Genomic DNA, 16,868 nt, shown 5'->3' with positions numbered 1-16,868 from the left:
GATAGATACTTACCATAGGCCCAAGGTTGCATCTACAGAGTAGTTGCTGGCCGGAGGAGTGCGCTTGAGGCTTGAGTAGTTGAATCAATCCTAACTAAAGAAAAACCTATCTAATGCCACTTTCTTGTTAGGACCTGTCTGAGGCCTATGGCTCAAAAAAGCTTCTTTGGAAAGACTTGGCAAAAGCCAGTCTATCCTACAGGTTCCAAAGGAACTCTGGCCTTCACTCTTACAGCCCTGTACAGCGATAAAGACTTATTACAGGGCCTTGATTGCATCTACATAGTAGATGCTGACTGGAGGGGCAAACTTAAGGCTAGAATGGTTCAGCCAACCCTAACTATTGCTACTTTCTTAAATGTTAAGATATTTCTGAGGCCGTTGGCTCAAACAGGCTTCCTTGGACAGACTGGGCGCAAAACACACCATTTCTGATGTTTCCAAATGAACCCTGGGCTTCACCCTTGAACCTCTATACAGGGACCGTTTCATAGTTTTAAGGTTGAAAGACACAAGTCCATCAAGTTCAACCTAAAAGCTAATGTGTTGATCCAGAGGAAGGCAAAAACCCCATGAGGCAGATGCTAATTGCCCCATATTAGGGGAAAAATTCCTTCCCGACTCCACATATGGCAATCAGACTAGTTCCCTGGATCAACGTCCCATAACAAAATCTAGTACGGATAACCTGCAATTTTATATTATTCAAGAAAGGCACACACATGCCCTCCTTGAATTTTTTTTAGAAAATTAAGTATTTCAATTTCATGTGGTAGAGAGTTTCATAACCTCATTGCTCACACAATAAAAATTTGCCAACTAACTTCCTTTAGACAAAGTGAATTAGGATCTTTATGCTAGAGTAATTGAATTAACTCTAACTGAAATAGATTAATGCTTTTTTCCTAAATGTTGAAATTTGTTTAAATCCATCAGCTCAAAAAGGCTTTCTCGGACAGACTTGGCGCAAGCTACTCCATTCTGCAGATCCCAAGGGAACCCTGGCCTTTACCATTACACCCCTGTACAGGAATAGATACTTACCATAGGCCCAGGGCTGCATCTACAGAGTAGCTGCTGGCCGGAGGAGCGAGCTTGAGGCTATAGTGGTTGATTCAACTCTAACAAAAGCTTTTTTTTCCTAAATACTGGGATCTGTTTAAGGCTGTTGGCTCAAACAGACTTCCTCGGACAGACTTGGCGCAAGCTACTCCATTCTGCAGATCCCAAGGAAACCCTGGTTTTTACCATTACACACCTGTACAGGGATAGATACTTACCATAGGCCCAGGGTTGCATCTACAGAGTAGCTGCTGGCCGGAGGAGTGCGCTTGAGGCTTGAGTAGTTGAATCAATCCTAACTAAAGAAAAACCTATCTAATGACACTTTCTTGTTAGGACCTGTCTGAGGCCTATGGCTCAAAAAAGCTTCTTTGGAAAGACTTGGCAAAAGCCAGTCTATCCTACAGGTTCCAAAGGAACTCTGGCCTTCACTCTTACAGCCCTGTACAGTGATAAAGACTTATTACAGGGCCTTGATTGCATCTACATAGTAGATGCTGACTGGAGGGGCAAACTTAAAGTTAGAATGGTTCAGCCAACCCTAACTATTGCTACTTTCTTAAATGTTAGGATATTTCTGAGGCCATTGGCTCAAACAGGCTTCCTTGGACAGACTTGGCGCAAAACACACCATTTCTGATGTTTCCAAATGAACCCTGGGCTTCACCCTTGAACCTCTATACAGGGACCGTTTCATAGTTTTAAGGTTGAAAGACACAAGTCTGTCAAGTTCAACCTAAAAGCTAATGTGTTGATCCAGAGGAAGGCAAAAACCCCATGAGGCAGATGCTAATTGCCCCATATTAGGGGAAAAATTCCTTCCCGACTCCACATATGGCAATCAGACTAGTTCCCTGGATCAACGTCCCATAACAAAATCTAGTACGGATAACCTGCAATTTTATATTATTTAAGAAAGGCACACACATGCCCTCCTTGAATTTTTTTTAGAAAATTAAGTATTTCAATTTCATGTGGTAGAGAGTTTCATAACCTCATTGCTCACACAATAAAAATTTGCCAACTAACTTCCTTTAGACAAAGTGAATTAGGATCTTTATGCTAGAGTAATTGAATTAACTCTAACTGAAATAGATTAATGCTTTTTTCCTAAATGTTGAAATTTGTTTAAATCCATCAGCTCAAAAAGGCTTTCTCGGACAGACTTGGCGCAAGCTACTCCATTCTGCAGATCCCAAGGGAACCCTGGCCTTTACCATTACACCCCTGTACAGGGATAGATACTTACCATAGGCCCAGGGCTGCATCTACAGAGTAGCTGCTGGCCGGAGGAGCGAGCTTGAGGCTATAGTGGTTGATTCAACTCTAACTAAAGCTTTTTTTTCCTAAATACTGGGATCTGTTTAAGGCTGTTGGCTCAAACAGACTTCCTCGGACAGACTTGGCGCAAGCTACTCCATTCTGCAGATCCCAAGGGAACCCTGGTTTTTACCATTACACCCCTGTACAGGGATAGATACTTACCATAGGCCCAGGGTTGCATCTACAGAGTAGCTGCTGGCCGGAGGAGTGCGCTTGAGGCTTGAGTAGTTGAATCAATCCTAACTAAAGAAAAACCTATCTAATGCCACTTTCTTGTTAGGACCTGTCTGAGGCCTATGGCTCAAAAAAGCTTCTTTGCAAAGACTTGGCAAAAGCCAGTCTATCCTACAGGTTCCAAAGGAACTCTGGCCTTCACTCTTACAGCCCTGTACAGCGATAAAGACTTATTACAGGGCCTTGATTGCATCTACATAGTAGATGCTGACTGGAGGGGCAAACTTAAGGCTAGAATGGTTCAGCCAACCCTAACTATTGCTACTTTCTTAAATGTTAAGATATTTCTGAGGCCGTTGGCTCAAACAGGCTTCCTTGGACAGACTGGGCGCAAAACACACCATTTCTGATGTTTCCAAATGAACCCTGGGCTTCACCCTTGAACCTCTATACAGGGACCGTTTCATAGTTTTAAGGTTGAAAGACACAAGTCCATCAAGTTCAACCTAAAAGATAATGTGTTGATCCAGAGGAAGGCAAAAACCCCATGAGGCAGATGCTAATTGCCCCATATTAGGGGAAAAATTCCTTCCCGACTCCACATATGGCAATCAGACTAGTTCCCTGGATCAACGTCCCATAACAAAATCTAGTACGGATAACCTGCAATTTTATATTATTCAAGAAAGGCACACACATGCCCTCCTTGAATTTTTTTTAGAAAATTAAGTATTTCAATTTCATGTGGTAGAGAGTTTCATAACCTCATTGCTCACACAATAAAAATTTGCCAACTAACTTCCTTTAGACAAAGTGAATTAGGATCTTTATGCTAGAATAATTGAATTAACTCTAACTGAAATAGATTAATGCTTTTTTTCCAAAATGTTGAAATTTGTTTAAATCCATCAGCTCAAAAAGGCTTTCTCGGACAGACTTGGCGCAAGCTACTCCATTCTGCAGATCCCAAGGGAACCCTGGCCTTTACCATTACACCCCTGTACAGGGATAGATACTTACCATAGGCCCAGGGCTGCATCTACAGAGTAGCTGCTGGCCGGAGGAGCGAGCTTGAGGCTATAGTGGTTGATTCAACTCTAACTAAAGCTTTTTTTTCCTAAATACTGGGATCTGTTTAAGGCTGTTGGCTCAAACAGACTTCCTCGGACAGACTTGGCGCAAGCTACTCCATTCTGCAGATCCCAAGGGAACCCTGTTTTTTACCATTACACCCCTGTACAGGGATAGATACTTACCATAGGCCCAGGGTTGCATCTACAGAGTAGCTGCTGGCCGGAGGAGTGCGCTTGAGGCTTGAGTAGTTGAATCAATCCCAACTAAAGAAAAACCTATCTAATGCCACTTTCTTGTTAGGACCTGTCTGAGGCCTATGGCTCAAAAAAGCTTCTTTGGAAAGACTTGGCAAAAGCCAGTCTATCCTACAGGTTCCAAAGGAACTCTGGCCTTCACTCTTTCAGCTCTGTACAGCGATAAAGACTTATTGCAGGGCCTTGATTGCATCTACATAGTAGATACTGACTGGAGGGGCAAACTTAAGGCTAGAATGGTTCAGCCAACCCTAACTATTGCTACTTTCTTAAATGTTAGGATATTTCTGAGGCCATTGGCTCAAAAAGGCTTCCTTGGACAGACTGGGCGCAAAACACACCATTTCTGATGTTTCCAAATGAACCCTGGGCTTCACCCTTGAACCTCAATACATGGACAGTTTTATAGTTTTAAGGTTGAAAGACACAAGTCCATCAAGTTCAACCTAAAAGCTAATGTGTTGATCCAGAGGAAGGCAAAAACCCCATGAGGCAGATGCTAATTGCCCCATATTAGAGGAAAAATTCCTTCCCGACTCCACATATGGCAATCAGACTAGTTCCCTGGATCAACGTCCCATAACAAAATCTAGTACGGATAACCTGCAATTTTAAATTATTCAAGAAAGGCACACATATGCCCTCCTTGAATTTTTTTTAGAAAATTAAGTATTTCAAGTTCATGTGGTAGAGAGTTCCATAACCTCATTGCTCACACAATAAAAATTTGCCAACTAACTTCCTTTAGACAAAGTGATTTAGGATCTTTATGCTAGAGTAATTGAATTAACTCTAACTGAAATAGATTAATGCTTTTTTCCTAAATGTTGAAATTTGTTTAAATCTATCAGCTCAAAAAGGCTTTCTCGGACAGACTTGGCGCAAGCTACTCCATTCTGCAGATCCCAAGGGAACCCTGGCCTTTACCATTACACGCCTGTACATGGATAGATACTTACCATAGGCCCAGGGCTGCATCTACAGAGTAGCTGCTGGCCGGAGGAGCGAGCTTGAGGCTATAGTGGTTGATTCAACTCTAACTGAAGCTTTTTTTTTTCCTAAATACTGGGATCTGTTTAAGGCTGTTGGCTCAAACAGACTTCCTCGGACAGACTTGGCGCAAGCTACTCCATTCTGCAGATCCCAAGGGAACCCAGGTTTTTACCATTACACCCCTGTACAGGGATAGATACTTACCATAGGCCCAGGGTTGCATCTACGGAGTAGCTGCTGGCCGGAGGAGTGCGCTTGAGGCTTGAGTAGTTGAATCAATCCTAACTAAAGAAAAACCTATCTAATGCCACTTTCTTGTTAGGACCTGTCTGAGGCCTATGTCTCAAAAAAGCTTCTTTGGAAAGACTTGGCAAAAGCCAGTCTATCCTACAGGTTCCAAAGGCACTCTGGCCTTCACTCTTACAGCGCTGTACAGCGATAAAGACTTATTACATGGCCTTGATTGCATCTACATAGTAGATGCTGACTGGAGGGGCAAACTTAAGGCTAGAATGGTTCAGCCACCCTAACTATTGCTACTTTCTGAAATGTTAGGATATTTCTGAGGCCGTTGGCTCAAACAGGCTTCCTTGGACAGACTGGGCGCAAAACACACCATTTCTGATGGTTCCAAATGAACCCTGGGCTTCACCCTTGAACCTCAATACAGGGACAGTTTCATAGTTTTAAGGTTGAAAGACACAAGTCCATCAAGTTCAACCTAAAAGCTAATGTGTTGATCCAGAGGAAGGCAAAAACCCCATGAGGCAGATGCTAATTGCCCCATTTTAGGGGAAAAATTCCTTCCCGACTCCACATATGGCAATCAGACTACTTCCCTGGATCAACGTCCCATAATAAAATCTATTACCACTAACCTGAAATGTTATTTTATTCAAGGAACATTTTTCATCAAGCAGTTTTCACCGGAAATGTGTTGCACAACTATTTGAATCTCAGTAAATTCCTGCACAACTTACATTTAAATACTCTGACCTTTTTACACCCACTCTTTTAACTTCTTAAATAGTGAACAGAGCTTATCTGGACCGCTTGTGGCTTAGCTTTACCTGAAAACTTATTACAAATTAGGCTGGAAAAGTGGTGTAAAATAGGACTGAAATGGACTCCATCTTTTGACTGGAGTACATTTCTTGAGGTGTAGTACGTCAGCTTTAAGGGGATATTTCAATAAATGAATGACCCTGGCTGCAGGTATAAAGAATCAAACTGTGCTGTCCTGACCCATTCCTGGGATTGTGTATGGCACTGACATCACCTCAATACTGCCGCAGCCAACAAATGTAATCAGACGGACTGCCCAGCTGAGCGCACTGAGCTGCTGCAGCTCTGAGATGGTGGAACCTCTTTTTTTTAATTAAATGACCTGCAGCTAGGGACATTCATTTATTGAAAGGGAACAACCCCTTTAAGGATGAGTCAAGTTCATTAAGAGGTTTAGTCTTTTTAATGAATTTGGTGCACGTTCCTCCAATAGGCGCTTCATGAATGCTGGTACAGAAATCCACCAGCCTTGATGAATCGGCCACCATAGGTTTACATGGCATGAGCATATACAGAACAGTTGTGTAGTATACGTTACCAGGCCCTCATGATGCTCTTGGTCCTGGATGGCCTTCCACAGTCTGCTTTCTTGCTTCATCATCTTGAAGGGCTCCACTTTCTTTTCTTCTGGCTGGCATGGTGCGGCTCTATCATCCTGCTCCTTTAACACGAAGGGACGACTGTAAAGCTGCCAGGAGCGTTTTTTTATCCCCTTAGATCATTGTGACACCACAAAGTGATGACATAGACAAGTGGGTGAGGCGCCTTTATTCAGTCATCGGGTGTGGTCAGAAGAAATTAGCATATTCCGTGATGTTACTACAATGAGAACAGACATGAACATTCTATTCGGAACCCGACCGCCATTATCAGCGGAACCTTCACTGCTGTCAGATTGGCACTAAAAACAAAAAGAGACAGCGGTGAACCTGGACAGTAACAATCTACAGGGACAGTGACTGCTAAGCGGACTTCATGTCAGATGTTATGCAGTTTTGTCAGAAAAAAAACAATAAAATATATAAAAGACAGGCTCCAATAAACCTTAAACACTGCGCTGTAGTCACAGATTCTCCTTCCACCTGCAGCACATTGCTCCCCTGCCTAACCCTCCCCGTCCTGCAGCATGTTTCTCACCGCTTAATTCTCCCACTCCTGCAGCACATCGCTCCCCTGTCTAAACCTCCCCCTCTTGCGGCACATTGCTCCCGTCTAATCCTCCCCTCCTTGCAGCACATTGTGCCCTTTCTAAATCTCCCCCTTCCTGCACCACATCACCCACTGCCAAATCCCCTCTTGCACCACATCGCCCACTGCCAAATCCTGCACTTCCTGCAGCATATCGCTCCCTGCCTAATCCTCTCCTATTGCATTACATCACTCCCCTGCATAAGCCACCTCTTCCTGCAGCACATCGCTTCCCTGCCTAAGCCTCCCCCTCCTGCATTACATCACTCCCCTGCCTAATCCTCCTCTTCCTGCAGCACAGCGCTCCCTGCCTAATCCTCCTCTTCCTGCAGCACAGCGCTCCCTGCCTAATCCTCCTCTTCCTGCAGCACATCGCTCCCCTGACCCCCTCTTACGTGACATCTTTTCTATCAGTTACATTTGTGAAGTAACTGCTGTCTCCTGTGAGCAGTGGAGAGCGAAGCTGAGAGCCAGGAGGCTCTGCCCCTCTGCCCCTTCTTGCCACATCATCATCCATCTACATCAGGGCTGTCAAACTCAAATATATAGAGGGCCAAAAGGAAGAGTTTAACTCAGAAAAATAAGTCAACACTTTATCAGATGTTTCTGTGAAAACTTGAGTACAACAAATAAGATTTTGTTATTTTCCCTCAGTTATAAAAAAAATAGTTATGAGAAAAGTGTGACAAAAAGGAGTAATAAAATGTACCAAAATGAAATATCACAATTTATGGCTCAAATTGAGGTGAAGCAAGGAAGAGGTTGAGCTTAGCTAATGAGATGCATCAAACATACAGGTGCTTCTCACAAAATTAGAATATCATCAAAAAGTTTATTTATTTCAGTTCTTCAATCCAAAAAGTGAAACTCATATATTATACAGAGTCATTACAGAGTGATCTATTTCAAGTGTTTATTTCTGTTAATGTTGATAATGATGGCTTACAGCCAATGAAAACACAAAAGTCATTATCTCAGTAAATTAGAATAATTAACAAAAAACACCTGCAAAGGCTTCTTACGCATTTAAAAAGGTCCCTTTGTCTGTTTCAGTAGGCTCCACAATCATGGGGAAGACTGATGACTTGACAGATGTCCAGAAGGCAGTCATTGACACACTCCACAAGGAGTGTAAACCACAAAAGGTCATTGCTAAAGAAGCTGGCTGTTAACAGAGTGCTGTATCCAAGCATATTTATGGAAAGTTGAGTGGAAAGAAAAAGTGTGGTAGGAAGAGGTGCACAAGCAACCGGGATAACCGCAGCCTTGAAAAGATTGTTAAGGAAAGGCCATTCAAACATTTGGGGAAGATTCACAAGGAGTGGACTGCTGCTGGAGTCATTGCTTCAAGAGCCACCACACACAGACGTATCCAGGACATGGGCTACAAGTGTCACATTCCTTGTGTCGAGCCACTCATCACCAATAGACAACGCCAGAAGCATCTTACCTGGGCCAAGGAGAAAAACACCTGGACTGTTGCTCAGTGGTCCAAGGTGTTGTTTTCCGATGAAAGTAAATTTTGCATTTAATTTGGAAATCAAGGTCCCAGAGTCTGGAGGAAGAGTGGAGAGGCCACAATCCAAGCTGCTTGAGGTCTCGTGTGAAGTTTCCACAATCGGTGATGGTTTGGGGAGCCATGTCATCTGCTGGTGTAGGTCCACTGTGTTTTATCAAGACCAAAGTCAGCGCACCCGTCTACCAGGACATTGTAGAGCCCTTCATGCTTCCCTCTGCCCACAAGCTTTTTGGAGATGGAAATGTCATTCTCCAGCAGGACTTGGCCCCTGTCCACACTGCCAAAAGTACCAATACCTGGTTTACACAACAGTATCACTGTGCTTGATTGGCAGCAAACTCACCTGACCTTAACCCCATAGAGAATCTATTATAGAGAATCTATGGGGTATTGTCAAGAGAAAGATGAGAGACACCAGACCCAACAATGCAGACGAGCTGAAGGCTTCTATCAAAGCCACCTGGGCTTCCATAACACCTCAGCAGTGTCACAGGCTGATCGCCTCCATGCCACATTGCCGCATTGATGCAGTAATTGATGCAAAAGGAGCCTGGCCAAGTATTGAGGGCATTTACTGAACATACATTTCAGTAGGACAACATTTCAGATTTTAAAAACATTTTTCAAGCTGGTGTTATAAAGTATTCTAATTTACTGAGATAATAACATTAACAGAAATAAACACTTGAAATAGATCCCTCTGTCTGTAATGACTCTATATAATATGAGTTTTACTATTTGTATTGAAGAACTGAAATAAATTAACTTTTTGATGATATTCTAATTTTGTGAGAAGCACCTATAGTATGCTATATGCCCAATTTTAACAAATGTACTGCAATTTTTGCTGAATGTGTTCAGAAATGTACTGATGTGTAAGCAGACAAATGCAGAGACTTAGGCTATGTGCCCACGATGCAGAAATGCTCCGGATTTTTCCTGAGCGTTTCTGCATCTCGCTGGCAGAAAAAACGCATGCGGATTGTACATGCGGATTGTACATGCGGATTGTACACGCGGATTGTACACGCGGATTGTATATGCGGATTGTGCACGCGGATTGTACATGCAGATTGTACATGCGGATTGTATATGCGGATTGTACACGCGGATTGTACATGCGGATTGTATATGCGGATTGTACATGCGTTTTTCCTGCCAGGGACATGCAGAAGTGGAGCGTTCTTCACATGCATTTCCGCATGCGGGTTGACAAGCGCTTTACAAGCGATTTTAGCATCACTTGGAAAGTGCTTGTCAACTTGGTCACACTATAGAAATCCATGAAAACGGCATGGATTTATATAGTGTGACCCCAACGACTGGTTAAAAATAAAAAAATAAATCTATACTTACCTTCCGATGGCCCCCGCAGTCTCGCTTCGCTCCGTCCTGGCTGCCGGCAGATCGCGGTACACTGAAGGACCTGCCGTCACATGACTATGACGTCAGCGCTGGTCCTTCAGTCCATCGCGAGCTGCCGACATGGGAGGACGAGCGCAGCGGGGGCCGTCAGAAGGTAAATATAACATTTATTTTTTATTTTATTCTTTATTTTGACAGGTTCTATGGTGCCCGGGTCCGGAGGAGAGTCTCCCATCCTCCACACCCGGGTACCATCCGCACACTGAACGCATGTATTCCGCATGTGCTTATCTAGTGAAGCGGAATCCATGCGTTCCAATGCAAGTCAATGGCCAGGAAAACGCTGCGCTTCCGCAAAATAATTGGTAGTGCTGCGTTTTTTTCCGCAATGATAATCCGCAGCGGAAATTTCCGCAGCATGTGCACAGCACATGCGGACTATCATTGGGGAACATGGCAGACCTTCTAACATGCGTCTTTAAGCGTTTCTGCAGCGTTTTTGCCATGCGGAAACGCTTAAAATACGCGTCGCGGGCACACAGCCTTAGGCTATGTGCCCACGTAGCGTTTTTGTAGCGTTTTTGCGGCGTTTTTACGGCCGCGAAAACGCTTGTAAAACAGTCTGCCATGCAAAGCCATGTGAATTCGGATGTGCTGTGCACATGATGCGCTAATTTGCGCGCCGAATTCGCATTACTTTGCAAAACGCAGCATGACCATTTCTACTGCGATTACGCTGAAGCTTATTCGCGATGCGTGTGGTATCTGGGAGGAAGACGAGACTACAACTCCTCTTCATCCCGGCTACCACGCGGTGAAAAAAAGAAATAAAAAAGTTAAAAACAAACAAAACCTGTATATTCACCTCTCCGGCGGCCCCCGCTCTGCTCTCCGGTCTCCTCCGGTCTGCTGTCTGTACTGTCAGGACCTGCGGTGACGTCATTTAGTCAGGTGATGGTTGCATGACAGCTGACGTCGGCATCAGGTGATGGTCGCGTGACCATCAGCTGACTAAATGACGTCACCGCAGGTCCTGACCGTACACTGCGGGACGCTGAAGAGAGAAGACGCGGCCGGGAGCAGACCGGAGGAGACCGGAGAGCAGACCGGGGGCCGCCGGAGAGGTGAACATACCGTTGTTTTTTTTTATTTATTAACGTTTTCTTTTTTTTACTATAGATGCTGCATTTAAAGCATCTAAGTTGTTCACACATTATAGATCCATGTCGGTTGCATGGATTTATATTGTGTGATCAACTTGTCAAGCACTTTTCCAAGTGATGCTCAAAATTGCTTGGAAAAGTGCTTGAAAAAACGCATGTGAAAACGCTTCTCTCTGGCAGAAAAAACGCATGTAAATCTGCATCAAATCTGCTAGGTGTGCACACAGCCTTATAGCTGGTTTTGCTCTGAGCTGAGATGTCCAGGCTGAATAATGCTCTGGGAGCAGAACCCATCAGCAGAATCTGTCTGTTTCCTGCCTTGTAGCAGTGGATCCCGGCTATTTAGCTCACAGAGCATTGTCTACACAAGATACAATTGTATCCAATTTTCAGCTGGGAACAGGACTATGGACAAGTTTTGCAGCAACTGCATTTGTGATAGGAAATGTTGATCAATCTACCGTATATTCCGGCGTATAAGACGACTTTTGAAGACTGAAAAATCTTCTGTCTAGTCTGGGGTCGTCTTATACGCCGGTAATGCTTTTGAACTTTCAGAAATTGACATGCGGGGATACTCTGGGGGTGTTAATAAGCTGCCGTGGCCGTATCCCTGCCATGTCGGAGTTAATATAAGGTGGAGGGAGTTAAAATACGGCGGCGGTAGGTCCAGACAGTCAGCGCTTCTGTGCTGAAACTGACACATCGCTGCGTATTCCCAGCTCCGGACACAGCGCAGGGCTTCTGTGCCGACAGCTTTCACTTGTCACAGAAGCGCTGCGCTGTGTCCGGAGCAGGGAAGTTCGCATCGCTTCTGTGACAATATATGAAAAGCCGGCAATTCAGCAGCGGCATAAGCCGGCACCCGACAATTTAGAATAGAAAGAATAGAGCATCACACATAGATTAGATAGATAGAAACATGTCAGTCACATATATATGAAGTACAGTGACAGTATTGCTTACTGTACTTGTCATTTAGTGTAAAGGATTTATTAAAAAAAATAATAGTGTTTTCATGCACCGTCTCTTTAAAAAAGCCGGCCGGCAATTCAGCAGCGGTACCCGACAATTTATAACAGACAGAATAGAGCTTCACACATAGATTAGATAGATAGAAACATGTCAGTCACATATATATGAAGTACAGTGACAGTGCTGGTTACTGTACTTGTCATCTAGTGTTAAAATAACGGATTTATTTAAAAAAAAATTGGCGTGGGGTTCCCCTTAATTTTAGTCTCTAGCGGAGGTTAAGCAGACGGCTGGGGCAGATGTTTGTAGCCTGGGAAGGGGGTAATACCCACGGAGCTTCCCAGGCTACTAATATCAGCCCCCAGCTGAATACCTAGCCTTTACTAGCTATTAAAATGGGGGATCCCAAAAAAATGACGTGGGGTCCCCCCTATTTTAATAGCTAGCAAAGGCTAGGCAGACAGCTGTAGGCTGATATTAATAGCCCAGGAAGGGTGCCATGAATATTGGCCCCCTCCCAGGCTAGAAACACCAGCCCTCAGCCGCCCCAGAAATGGCGCATCCATAGGATGCGCCAATTCTGGCACTTAGCCTCGCTCTTCCCACTGCCCTGGTGCGGTGGCAGTGGGGTAATAGGACTGGGGTTGATGTCAGCTTATAATGCCAGCTGACATCAAGCCCAGGTTAGTAATGGAGAGGCGTCTATAAGACACCCCCATTGCTAACCCCATAGTCAAGGTTAAAAGAAAACACAAACACCCAGAATAAAGTCCTTTAATTGAAATAAACACACAATTCTTTATTGTTCTAAATTAAACCATACTTACCATCACACCCATTCCAGCTGAAGCCAACGATCTCCTGCAATAAAAGTAAAATAATAAAGCAACCTCATCCTTACCTTTCCATGGTTCCCAGGACAGCTCCAGCTCTGCTACATCGAGATGACAGGCTGGACCGCAGCAGAACGCCGCCATCCAGCCTGTCATCCCGCGGACACTGAGAAGCACAGGCATGCTTGTGCTCCTCAGTGTCTCGCTGTGACGGCATCCAGATGAGCCGACAATGAACTCAGCTCACCTCCTGGACGTCCGTCACTGACAGCGTGGGAAACTTCTACTGCGCATGCGGGGAGCAGGAGAATTTTCCCACGCTGTCAGTGACGTGCATGAGGTGAGCCGAGTTCATTGGACATGATCTCGGCTCATCTGGATGCCGTCACAGTCAGACACTGAGGAGCACAAGCAAGCCTGCACTTCTCAGTGTCCGCGGGATGACAGGCTGGATGGCAGCGTTCTGCTGCGGTGCAGCCTGTCATCTCGATGTAGCAGAGCTGGACCGGTCCTGGGAACCATGGAGAGGTAAGGATGAGATTGCTTTATTATTTTACTTTTATTGCAGGAGATCGTTGGCTTCAGCTGGAATGGGCGTGATGGTAAGTATGGTTTAATTTAGAACATTAAAAAATTGTGTGTTTATTTCAATTAAAGGACTTTTTTCTGGGTGTTGTGTTTTTTTTAAATACTTTACTAGAAATTCATGGCGGTCATGTCTAATATTGGCGTGACCCCATGAATTTCAGGCTTAGGGCCAGCTGATAATGCCAAGCTGGCCCTAACCCCTTTATTACCCAGTGAGCCACCGCACCTTCCCTGGATGAGTTGGGTACAGCGCCAGAAGATGGCGCTTCTATGAACGCGCCATTTTCTGGGGTGGCTGCGGACTGCAATTTGCAGCGGGTGGGGCCCAGAAAGCTTGGGCCTCCCTGCGCTGCGGATTCCAGCCCCCAGCTGCCTAGTTGTACCTGGCTGGACACAAAAATAGGGCGAAGCCCCACGTCTTTTTTTTTTTAATTATTTCATGAACTAATTAAAAAAAAAAGGGCTTCCCTATATTGTTGTGTCCGGCCAGGTACAAATAGGCAGCTGGTGGTTGGGGGCAGCCCGTTCCTGCCTGCTGTACCTGGCTGGACACAAAAATATGGCGAAGCCCACGTCAACATTTTTGGGAAAAATTAATTACAAAATTAATAATAATTTAGGGACTGCATCTTTATTAACCCCTCAATTGTCATTTACTGTTAAAATAAAGGATTTTTTAAAAAGAAAATTGGCGTGGGATCCCCCATCATTATAGTCTCTAGCGGAGGTTAAGCAGACGGCTGGGGCAGATGTTTGAAGTCTGGGAAGGGGGTAATACCCACGGAGCTTCCCAGGCTACTAATATCAGCCCCCAGCTGAATACCTAGCCTTTACTAGCTATTAGAATGGGGGACCCCCCCAAAAAATGACGTGGGGTCCCCCCTATTTTAATATGTTTATGAGTGACAGTTTTCCTGCTATATACCTGCATGTCATAAGAATTTAAATTAAAAAAGGACCATGTTAAATTCAAATCTGTTTTTTTTTAATTTTTACCGGTGTTTGGTATGCGTTGGAAAAGGGGTAGTCTTATACGGTGAATATATCCTAAACTCTATATTTTAACAGGAAAGTAGGGGGGTCGTCTTATACACCAGGTCGTCTTATACGCCGGAATATACGGTAGATTTTCTTCAGTGTTCTTATTCATTGCAGAAAATCTTAAAAAAGCCGAGGAATGTGGGCAACATGGTGGGTCAGTGATTAACGCTGTGGGGCTGGGTTCATATAATAGCAAGGACAACATCTGCAAGGAGTTTGTATGTTCTCCCCGTGTTTGTGTGGGTTTCCTCCGGGTTCTCCGGTTTCCTCCCACACTCCAAAGACATACTGATAGGGAATTCATATTGTGAGCCCCAATGGGGACAGTGATGATAATGTCTGTAAGGTGCTACAAAATCTAACGGCGCTATATAAGAGAGTAAAATAAATATATAACTAAATAAAATGAATGTATTAAAAGGCTAAGATTGCAAAGAGCTTGTAAAAACAAGAAACTTTGCAATTTCCTTCTTATTCAAAATCTTCTCTGTTCTCAAGAAGGAAAAGATTTTTAATTCTGCAGTGTACAGCTCATTGCTATGGTTACTGACCACCTGAGAAGTGGCCGGTCTCCTTGGCAAGAAGCGCTCACTTGCAGACTGGTGGACTTCAGCGCCCCTGTGCCTGTCCCATTCTGCAGAGGCAAAGCCGCCTCTGCCCGCAGAATGCAAGAGGGCACAATTCAGACAAGCGGCTCAGCCAAGCCACCGGCCAGAACTGTAAATCTTCAGCTTCTGATGAGAGGAACACAAGACCACCCCTTTAATAAAGGAGTAGAGCAGAACTCATACAGTGATTAGTGGGGGTCTGACACCTGAAATCCCCAGACATCAGCTACTTCTGCAAGATGATGTACACAGTGTTAAGAGCTGGAATAGCACAGCTCCGCACACTGTGCAATGGCTGGTTTCAGGTACTACAGCTCAGATCACAATCATTTCAATAGGAGCTGCAGTACCAAGATCGGCCACTACACAGTGTACAGCGCTGTGCTGTTTGGGCTCTCTACGCTGAGTATTTCCAGCTGCTGTCTTATTGGTGAGGGGGCCGTGTGTTGGAACCTCACTGATCTGATATTGATGACCAGGGTCGGACTGCGGTGTCTGGGGCCCACAGGGGAAATTAACTCTAGGGGCCCACCTACAGCAAGATGCAAATATCTGTTATCCGCTCTCCCTGTTATAGTGGAGCATTGACTGGCGGCTCCTGCACATCTACTGGGCGACACTCTAACTGGGATGGACATGTTTGCATTAAAGGGCTTCTTTGGTTAAAACTAGTGTTGAGCGAGTATGTTCTGTTAACCCTTTCGGCGAGTATGCTCGGGCCGAGCTCCGAGTATTTATAGCTGCTCGGTGATATGGTTGAATCGCTCCCATGTGCATGATTTGCGACTGTTTGACGGTTTTAATACATGTGAGGAATGTGTAAGAAATAGACATTCCTCACATGTATTAACCCCTTAAGCCGCGGAGCATTTTCCGTTTTTGCATTTTCGCTTTTTGCTCCACTTGTTCCCAGAGCCATAGCGTTTTTATTTTTTAGTCAATATGGCCATGTTAGGGCTTATTTTTTGCGGGACGAGTTGTACTTTTTAACGCCATTACTAGTTTTACCATGCCGTGTACGGGAAAACGGGAAAAAAATTCCAAGCGCCGTGAAATTGCAAAAAAAGTGCAATACCACTGAGGTTTTTTTTTTATTTTTTTTACCACGTTCACTGAATGCTAAAACTGACCTGCCATTATTATTCTCCAGGTCATTACGAGTTCGTAGACACCAAACATGTATAGGTTCTTTTTTATTTAAGTGATGAAAAAAAATTCCAAAGTTTGGTAAAAAAAAAAAAAATGGTGCCATTTTCCGAGACCCGTAGTGTCTCCATTTTTCGTGATCTGGGGCAGGGTGAGGGCTTATTTTTTGTGAACCGAGCTGAAGTTTTTATAGATGCTATTTTGGGGTAGATCCGATGTTTTGATCGCCCGTTATTGCATTTTATTGCAATTTTACGGTGACCAAAAAACGTAATTCTGGCGTTTAGAATTTTTTTCTCATTACGCCATTTACCGATCGCATTAATTCTATTTTTATATTGATAGATCAGGCGATTCTGAACGCGGCAATGCCAAATATGTGTATGTGGGGTTTATTTTATGATTTTAGGGGGTGATTTAAACTTTTACATTTTTTTATTTTTTTTCATATTTTTTAAAACTTTTTTTTTTCACTTTTTGCTTGCTTCTGTAGTCTC

The sequence above is a fragment of the Phyllobates terribilis genome, unplaced genomic scaffold, assembly GCF_046119375.1.
Source record: "Phyllobates terribilis strain yellow unplaced genomic scaffold, ASM4611937v1 Scaffold_152__1_contigs__length_4461920, whole genome shotgun sequence".
Taxonomy (NCBI): domain Eukaryota; kingdom Metazoa; phylum Chordata; class Amphibia; order Anura; family Dendrobatidae; genus Phyllobates; species Phyllobates terribilis.
This window is presented reverse-complemented; position numbering follows the sequence as displayed.